The sequence below is a fragment of the Chanodichthys erythropterus genome, chromosome 9 (assembly GCF_024489055.1).
Source record: "Chanodichthys erythropterus isolate Z2021 chromosome 9, ASM2448905v1, whole genome shotgun sequence".
NCBI classification, from domain to species: domain Eukaryota; kingdom Metazoa; phylum Chordata; class Actinopteri; order Cypriniformes; family Xenocyprididae; genus Chanodichthys; species Chanodichthys erythropterus.
Window position 1 is genome coordinate 33,641,867 of NC_090229.1, and position 10,528 is coordinate 33,652,394.

Here is a 10,528-nt window from a genome sequence, read left to right on the forward strand (position 1 = left end):
CACTATCTTGCAATATGATCATTTAAACTTAGTTGTTTGTCACACCTCTGAGGAGTCCTGGCCAATCAGACATTGTCCTGTTTCAAGAGGGCCTTCCTCTGACCCCAATAAAACATAAGTGTTACATCCTGTTTCTGCTTCAGCAGAGAGTGCCATTTTAACATAATTTCTATTAAATGGAATACGATACATTTTAAACAGATTTCATTCAAGCCATGATTTAAGAAAGATGAAAAGAAATAGATCAAGTCCAAATAAGGCATACTTTCAGTCATTCAGTCAAGAGTTAACACATTTACATGAATTGTGAGTGTTCTAAAGCCTAACTGTTTACAGGTAGTACTTGTGGACACATAATGCAAAATGTATGTAGTTAAAAGATGTTTGATAAGTCCGTTAAAATTGTTGAAACAATTTTGAAGCAGTTTTATTTGTTCAACAGTCTCTTTGGCTTTCCTGTGAAGTAAGGAGACAAAAGGGTCTGGATTGTCTCTCTGTCTTCTTGGGTGACCCTTTGGTATGTCGCTTCTGCTATCAGGAAGCATGTGTCGTAAAAGTAATCAGCCTGGCTTTATCTGCAGACGGGCCGGAGCCGGACCCCAATTCTGAATTAGAATTATGTTTTGAAAGAATCATCTGAATGATTCATTTGTCTGGTTCGTCCACAGTTGCTACATATCCCCCTTTGTTCGGCGATGTGTTGAGATGAAGACATCGGCGGACACTGTGGAAAATGGACAGAAGCAGACACACACAAAGCAACAACAAAACAACACCTCCATGATTGACCACTATACTGGTGCAGGGCATTAGATTATCTGAGTACTGATGGATTAAGTTCAATTTTGGGAGTGTTATTCTACATTGTCTCAGTATGTTAATGCTTGGATCAAATTGTGTGATTTAAATTGTTTGTTTCCTTCTCTTCTAAATTGTTCTGGTGACATCATTTGTGGTAAAAATGATGTGACCCATCATGGAGCTCTCTCTGGCTCACATTCGAATTTTCAAATGGCTTTCAGACCTTAGGCGTGGTGCGTCAATCCTAATGTCACGACCTTGACCCTTATGGGGCAGTCAGGTATTTTACCTTATAAAGAAAGAAGGGAAAGAGAGGAAGAGGAAAAACAAAACAAAATAAAACAGTTAAGTGTTTCCTGGTATGGCTAACACTACTGCGTGCATCTAAGGTGTCATGTATCAGCTTAATGAAAGGTGTTCTACTTGTTGTGCAGATGGTTGTATGTTTCTTATGGTGAATGTAGCTAAGTCGATGTTGAGCTAGGTTCTGAAACTAATATCTGTCTGTAGGAAGAGCATGTTGGTGAGTATGTTAATGTAGTGTAGTGTAATGTAATGTAGTGCAGTGTATGTATGGTCAGATCTGGTTCGGTCTGTCTTGCTCCCCCCTTTTCTTGAAGGGCTTAGATGAAGATTGTCTCTTTGCATCTTGGACTTGGGACGAGGGATCATCCCTAATTTGATGGGAGTCAGTCCAGTGAGGCAGGAAGTTCTTTGGCAGAAGGTGGGAGGAAGTTTGACATGGCTGTGTTGAGCTGTGGTGCAAAACTTTGTCTCCTACGGTGCCTTCCTTTTGTAATGCCTTCTGGTTGTGACAGACTGTCTGACCTGTGCTTACTGTGTTTACTGTTGTTACTGTTGCACAAGCATGGTTATTGAGATGGGAACTCGTTGGGTTTATTGGTGGGTGATGAGTAACCAGAACTGTGTTCTCTGGTACTACTGAGTTTTCAGCGGTGTTTGGCTGCAAGAGACCGCTTCGTTCTGTGCTGTTGTAGAACAGGTGGCAGTCATCTCCATTTGGAAGGTGGATCAGATGATCACTGACCTTCCGTTCTGTCTCTAGTCATAACAAGGGTGACTCATCCTCGTGATCGTCGCTGTTTATGTTGTTTGCAAAGAACGCTGTAATTTGCCTCATCAGTTGTTCCATGTCTTCTGAGGTGGAACTGTCTTGTTCTTGGGCGTTCTTGTTCTCAGTGCTGTGTTTAACTGAGTGATGCAGAGGTGGGTTCCGCCGTCGCTTACCCACAGTGGATGCATTTGAATGTGTTGGTTGGTGGACTTTAGCTGTCCAGTTTGGATCCCAGATGTTTCTTTCTGGTGGGTTTCTTGAGAAGTGTGGCTGGTCCCATGGCATTTTCCAGCTGTCGGTGTGGGAGCTGTCAGTGGCATGGGGGTCACGTTCTCCGTGTCCTTTATGACAGGCTGTGGCATTGTCATGCCACTGGCCGTCTTGCAGTGCACGGCTTGGGTCTTGGCTGCCGGAGTTTGAAATTGTGACTGTTTTCAAACCTTTCTTTGAGTTCATCTTCTGTTTGATGTAGGCCTTGTGTGTCAAGTCACGTAGCTGTTGGATTGACATTGTGCTTGGGCAGGCCATGACGCCAAGATGGTGACTTAGTCCAGGGTGCAGGTTTCTCAGGAAGAGGGTTTTGAAGTTCACATCCTCTTCAAGTTCAGGTTCGTGATGTGCACCTAAGTAGGCTTGTCGGAAACGGTTGTAGTAAGCTTGGGGAGTCTCTTGTCGACCTTGTTTGGTTTCCAAGGCGACTAGCAGTCCATGTTCAGACTCTGGGCCTGTAAATTCTTGATCAGTGACTCACGTAATAGCTGGTAGTTGTGCTTAACGTGAACAGGTTGTCGATCTAAAAGCTTCGTACCTCGGGGCTGGATGTGGACCTGAGGAGATACAACCTGTCTCCGTCAGTCACATTGGGTCTCACCTCTAGGTAGAAGTCAATATCTCGGAGATAAGTCTGGATGTTGTGGTTCTCCATGGAGTTCGGGTTGAACTGTGTGATGTTCTTAGCCAGCTTGTCAAGGTCTTTAAGGGTCATCTCGTGCGCAACTTTGGGGTCTGCATGGATGAGCTCTCTTTGGTTGACAGGGAACAATCCTGTAGTGAAGGCCGGTGATGTTGTGGGTTGTGGCCATTCACTTCTTCCGTTGCATGGCAGTTCTTGGATGGGGGACTCTGTTGTGCTCAGCAGTGGTGATGCTGAGGGAGGCCCCTCCCTTCTTGACTCTGGTTTCTGTGTGTGAACATGCTTAAGTTCATTTCTGACCATGTAGAGCTTGCCGTTGGCATCGTCTAATTGTTGGTTTAGATGGTCCATTTCAGTGCTGTACCATTTCAAATGGTCTTCCAGAGCATTGATTTTAAAGTTCTTATCTTTAATGTCAGAATTGGCATTTTGTAGTTGGTTTACCAGGTGACTTTGGACAGTCTTTAATTCTTGCTTGTCACGTTCCGCAACTGCAAGGGCTTCTTGGAGCTTGTCAACTTGTTCCTTTGTTTCTTGCTCTGCAAGTTTGTCTTGAGCTTTCACCTTGTGCTGGTCTGTGCAGCGTTGGATGTGCATCAGCTCTCTCAGGAACTCAGTGGTCTGACGCTTGAAGTCGTCCTGGACTTTCACTTCCAGCTTGTCTATGCGGCTCTGGGCACGTGTCAGCTCCTCCTGCAGGTGGGTGATGTGCTTGTCGCTTAGTTTCAGCTGGGCTGTGAAGGCAATGCTTAGAGAATTGGTTATCTTGCTTAGTTCAGTGTGGTCTTGGTTCTGGCTTGAATCATGTGTCGGGAATCTTCTCAGAATTATGATTATTATTAAAAATAATAACAGTTCAATTGTCTTTGGCATGAGGCAGTTTGTAATGCCGCTGAGCCAGGCGTCCACATCTTGGGCAGTGGGGTTTTCCGTCTGCGACATGTTGGCACGCTGGGGAGAAGAGACTGACACAGATCTGTGTGGGGTGCAAGCCTATATGTGGTGGAACAGCTAAGTGTCGTTCAGTGAATGTACACCAATAGTGAAGTGTGGCTACGTGTTGGTCTCAGTGTGTAGACAGGTAGGCTAGTGATGAGAAGGCTTTGTCACTCAACTGAGTAAGGGAAAGAGAAAGAGAAAAGTTAAAACAAATTTCAATAGACGAAATATTTCCTATAAATATTTTCTATCAATGAAAAACTGTTTTCAACTCGTGATGTGAGGACTTTGTCACTCGACTGAGTAAGGAAAAAGAGAGATTTTTTTTTTCAATTTATAGAAATATTTATTTCCAATAAATATTTTCTATTAATGAAAAGCTGTTTCTAAAAATAAAAGAAAAGAAAATATATATTATTGTTTATGTTCGCAAGGACAATAATACAATAATAATGCTGATACCTCTTTTCTTAGTTTGACAGGATTGACACCACACACCTTCAGTTGAACTGCTTACCAGGGATGCTGTGAAGGCAACGGTTGCTCAACACTTGTCTCTGTTAAAGGTTCTTGGAGGAAATGTCAAAATTTAAATTGCATTTACAAATGCAGGGAGTATGGAGAACACAAAAGGGTTTGATTAAAATCAAAAACCTAATGAATGGTTTCTTTGGAAAGATTGTGTTTCTCTTTCTATAGAATTGATTGATGGTTCGTCCAAGCTTGATCCCTACAAAAGTGAAGAATAGGATGGAAGAAAGCAGGAGAGCACAGGAAAGACGTGAGGAAAAGGAAAGGAGAAGAAAGGAGACCAGATCCACAAGTGGCTCTGAAGCCTTTGTCTAATTACGAGGATATAATTGGTAGTTGATGGACAACTAACCCATGAGAATAAAAATGTTAGTAAAGAGAGGGTTGTGTCTGATTGGTTTGAAACTCGTAAAAAGATATCAGAGTCTCCTGTTGAGGCCCAGGTGTGTCGTTCCTAAGCTAGAATACAAAGAGGACAGGAAAAAGATAAGACAATGAAGTCAATGAAAATAACAGGATGAAATAAGGAAAAGGGAGTTAAACACAGGTGAATGAATAAATAAAATAGAGTGGTTAGGTGAATAACCACGAAGGAAAAGAAAGATAACGCAATAAAACAATGAGCAAATGTGAGTCAAAATTAGGAAAAACTTTGGTGGAATAAGTTTGCTTAAACTTCTAAAGTTCAAGGCTTATTCATACCTAAAGTAATTCGATCTAAAATAGAATTTTAGATTCATGAAAATTGTGAAATTAGAAATAATGGAAATTTGGAAATGTAGAAATAATTTAAAATTACTTTCTAGTAAAATGTAGGATTTCAATTTGAATTTAATTGGTTTTATTAAATTCAAATTTGACAATTAAAAATTGTAAACCAGTATTTCTTTTTTCAAGTCAAATGCAGGTAAGGCAATTATTAATTGTAAACCAATATTTTCCTTTTCAAGTAAAATATAGGTAAAGTAATAAGTGAGAAAGTTAAGTGAAAGTATGAAGGAAAGACCAACAAGTGTACATAAAGTTGAAGTGTTTTAAGTGGTTAAATCACTTTATAGTTGCTAAAACAGACACTGTGTTCACACAATGATGTTAACTAGATTAGCTTTGAGGCTAAAGGCTTTAGCATACGAACTTCGGTGTAAAAAAACTACAGAGGTTAGTGTGCGGTTTGTTTACAATGACGTTCTTCCGGAAGCGTTGGTTAAGACTTCCGTGCCACGACTGTAACTATGGCGACCAAACAAAATGATAGTGGCGAACATGTGAATTACATCAAATACATGTAACTGTACAAATGAAAGACACATGCACGTACAATCAAGCATTACGTGAAATGTCGGCGCATTTCAACTCTATAAATAAGAGACACCACTCGTAAGTTAGCTGTTTTACGACGTGGGCTTAAACTTTAAGTGATAGCTTTCTGCTGTAATAGATGGAAAAATCGCGACCTCGGCGGGTCTCTATATGCACGCAAAATATAACAGGTTCAAAAGCTTCACTTGGTCAGTTTCAAATCACTTAAATTGCGCTCGGACACACGTAGTGTTACACGAGCTCAAACAAGCAAGCGTATAGCGTTTAGCAAACGGGAGAATATAGCACACTGAAAGCAGTGGAACACGCACTATAATCAGTTTGGCTATATATAAAACCAGCAAGCGTATAGCGTTACTGTTTAACAGAGGGGAAATAGCAGATTAAGTACAGTGGAACACGCACTGACACTTTAGCTATAAAAATAAAACAAGCAAGCGTATAGCGTTACTGTTTAACAAAGGGAAAATAGCAGATTGAGTACAGTGGAACACGCACTGACACCTTAGCTATAAATATATTGATTTAGAAACAGATCGAGGAACACGCTCAATCTTGCCGTTCTGTGAGGAGAGTATTCGTCCTACACTGAGGTATTTTAACTATTGCAGTTTAGTTTCGATTCAGCTCTCTGATACACAATAACGTTATTATAGCTATTTGAATGACGCTGGAACACGCAGACATCAGGATAGCTATAAACAAGGCATTCTAGAATTTAAGGAACACGCTTAATTCTTACCTTATTGTGATATCATAGATCTGAAATTTACTGCAGACTGGAGTTTAGAGACAAGACAGCAGACTGGGGTTAAAGCTCTCACTCATTCAGGCACTCGTTCAAACGGGCCGCGCCGTGCGCGCTGCATACGTCACACGAACACTGAGGGGTTTAATAATTTGCGTTGATAAAAAGAAAAATGACTTGATATGTGCTCCAAATTTAGATTAAACTGCCCGAATTATCCTCCACCATTACTGTAGGGAAAACACCCTAGGAAGTAAAATTAGCTCAAATGAAATATTTAGGGAATTATAAAGAGTTGTTTAGATTACGACCGAGCAACTGATTCGTCCAGCGTTCATTTGCTCGAGCCGTAATAAGCTCTTGTAACGGATATAAATATCCAACAATCGTGAAAACACTGATTAGAGCACGGTAACTTGATCACAGTTTAAGACATTAAATCATAAAGCACATAATACAAGACACTTTCCTTTTAAAATCTACAAGAGATTTTATTTATTCTAACACAAACTAATCTAACACAAAGGCACGCACATACACACACACACATTCATACGCGTTGCAGTAAGAAGGAAATGAGAGAGAAAGAGTTTTGAAAGAGAGAGAGAGAGAGAGAGAGAGAGAGAGAGATCTGATTAACAGAATTCCTATCAATGCATTTCAAAGACCAGAACGAACCATGAATCATTCATTTAAATACACCAGTTCAGTTTTCATCTGGAGGTACTTGCTTGCGTTGACTAAGGTGAATTTCCCTCGTCGTGCAGAGAGGGGTTTCCCAAGTCGACGATTGGTCCAGATCAGGTCCGTGTGGAACAATGAAGGAAGTCTCTTTGTCGCTGGAGTTGAAGCGGCAAAAGTCGTTGGTTGAACTTTGCGGCGAAACTTAGGACACAAGACTTTCAGCGGTAAAGGAGAATTAAGTAAAGAAAAGAAAAGTGAGTGAAGGTTGGATGGCTTGAATGAGCGGCTTGTCTGTTCTTCTTGTCACTCCATTGTTCTTGGTACTTGTCTTGGCTTCTCTTACCAGAACAGGACCAACTCCTTTCTCGTTTACCAACCAACTTCTCCCCCTCACTATCTTGCAATATGATCATTTAAACTTAGTTGTTTGTCACACCTCTGAGGAGTCCTGGCCAATCAGACATTGTCCTGTTTCAAGAGGGCCTTCCTCTGACCCCAATAAAACATAAGTGTTACATCCTGTTTCTGCTTCAGCAGAGAGTGCCATTTTAACATAATTTCTATTAAATGGAATACGATACATTTTAAACAGATTTCATTCAAGCCATGATTTAAGAAAGATGAAAAGAAATAGATCAAGTCCAAATAAGGCATACTTTCAGTCATTCAGTCAAGAGTTAACACATTTACATGAATTGTGAGTGTTCTAAAGCCTAACTGTTTACAGGTAGTACTTGTGGACACATAATGCAAAATGTATGTAGTTAAAAGATGTTTGATAAGTCCGTTAAAATTGTTGAAACAATTTTGAAGCAGTTTTATTTGTTCAACAGTCTCTTTGGCTTTCCTGTGAAGTAAGGAGACAAAAGGGTCTGGATTGTCTCTCTGTCTTCTTGGGTGACCCTTTGGTATGTCGCTTCTGCTATCAGGAAGCATGTGTCGTAAAAGTAATCAGCCTGGCTTTATCTGCAGACGGGCCGGAGCCGGACCCCAATTCTGAATTAGAATTATGTTTTGAAAGAATCATCTGAATGATTCATTTGTCTGGTTCGTCCACAGTTGCTACACAGCTATTGTGGCGTTTTAGTACGGACCCCATTTCGCCAGTCTCTGATGTAACGTCAAAGTCAGCAACTGAAAGGGAATGTCTAGGTTACTTATGTAACCCTCGTTCACTGAAGGAGGGAACGGAGACGTTACGTCCCCTTGCCACAATTGCTGTTCAGCTGTTCGGCCGGGTCAATTGGATCGGCTCCTCAGCAAAGATTTGAAATCGAGTTGCTCACGCTGCTCCTTATATACCCACAGAGTGGAGCGGAGCTTGCGCATGCAAATTCCGCAGACCGAGATACTCTTTGTATCATTGGCTTGTCTTGTTAACACTTGAAGGTGATTGGGCTCTCGGGCGAGACCCCATTTTGTCTGTCTCTGACGTAACGTCTCCTTTCCCTCCTTCAGGGAACGAGGGTTACATAAGTAACCTAGATGATTTTAATGAAAAGGAAAATTTTTTTTTTTTTTTTTTTTCATTTTCAAATGCTATTCATTTATACAAATTTATTCTATATTTATACATGTTTGATGTTTCATAAATTGTGTTTGATGTTTGTTTTACCCTTTAAATTTTCCTTAAGAGGCTGTTTAATGTCAACTTGCCTCACTATATACCAATACAGTATTTGCTAAAATAACTTTTTGTTGTCCATGTCCTTAAACGGGAAATGTTCGATAGCTTTTTGTAGTCAAGACTTTAATATGTGAATTTAAAATAAATGTTTTCTATTTGAATATATTTTAAAATGTAATTTATTTCTGTGATGCAAAGCTGAGCATCATTACTTCAGTGTTCAGTGTCACATGATCCTTCAGAAATCATGCGGATTTGCTGCTCAAGAAACATTTCTTTTCATTAGTATCAATGTTGAAAAATGTTAAATATTTAATTTATGTTATTTAAAAAACAGAACAAATCTCCCAAAACATTTGATAGGCTATATGTCAGACAGCAAGAGAATAGCTAAGGCAGGATCTACAGTATGTGGATCAGTGTTTTATTTAACAATTAGCAACAAATTAAACACGTGAGACTAGGAGAAAAAGCAAACCAACATAGTAGTGACGAGAACCGACCAAAATCAACTAAAAAAATTAGGTCTATATACACAGGGAAAAACTAGGAGTTAAATGAGATGAATGACAAAACACTTGTGACACATGAGGGCAAATCAAAAACCATAGCAACTAATGAACAAGGACAAAGGAAACATTTAAGAACTAACACAGGCAGAATACTACAAATTAAAAGGCATATATATATATATATATATATATATACACACACACACATGTAATTGCAATATAACATTTTTAACCCAAATAACTATTGTGATTATAGATTAACAGGTATGATTTAATTAAATTGTTTTAAAAATAAATGTATTATATTCTATTATATATATATATATATATATATATTTATATATATATATTTATATATATATATATATATTTATTAATATATATATATATATTTTTATATATATATATTTATATATATATATACCTTATATTTATATATATTTATATATATATATATTTATATATATATATATATATATATATATATATATATATATATATATATATATATATATATATATATATATATATATATATATATATATATATATACATATACATATACATATATATATATATATACACACACTTATATATTATATTCTATTATGTATCTTATCCTTATATAAGAAAAAGTTGTGCCCCTAACCTAATATCTTTACAAACTTAAATTACCACATGATTTGGGCAATATATGACTATATATCATTCAGCATGTACACTATATGGATAAAAGTATTGGGACACCTGAGTATTACACCAGCAGGGATTGTAATAACATTGCATTCTAGGGCTCTAGTCAGGGCTCTGTGTTGACCAGTCAAGTTCTTCCGCACCAGACTCATCCAACCATGTCTTTATGGACCTTGCTTTGTGCACTGGAGCACAGTCATGCTAGAATAGATAAGGGCCATTCCCAAACTGTTCCCACAAAGTTTGAAGCATAACATTGTTCAAAATTTCTTGATATGCTGAAGCATTATATTTTCCCTTCACTGGAAGTAAGGGGCCTAGCCCAACCCCTGCAAAACATCACTACATTACCCCTCCTCCACATGTTTCCACTGCTCCAGAGTCCAGTGGCTATACTTTACACCACTCCATCAGACGCTTGCCATTGTACTTGGTGATGTGAGGCTTGCATGAAGCTTCTCAGCCATGGAAACCCATTCCACAAAGCTCCTGCCACAGAGTTTTTGTGATGATATTAATGGCAGTGGAAGTCTGGAACTCTTCGGCAGCTATGGAATCAGCAGAAAGTTTGCAGACCCTCCTGATTACATCACACGGACAGTACATGGATTGTGGAATACGGATGGCCGAAGTATAGGCTACTTTGGGCTTGAGTCAGGCCTCCACAGGCAGCACACGTCCTGAG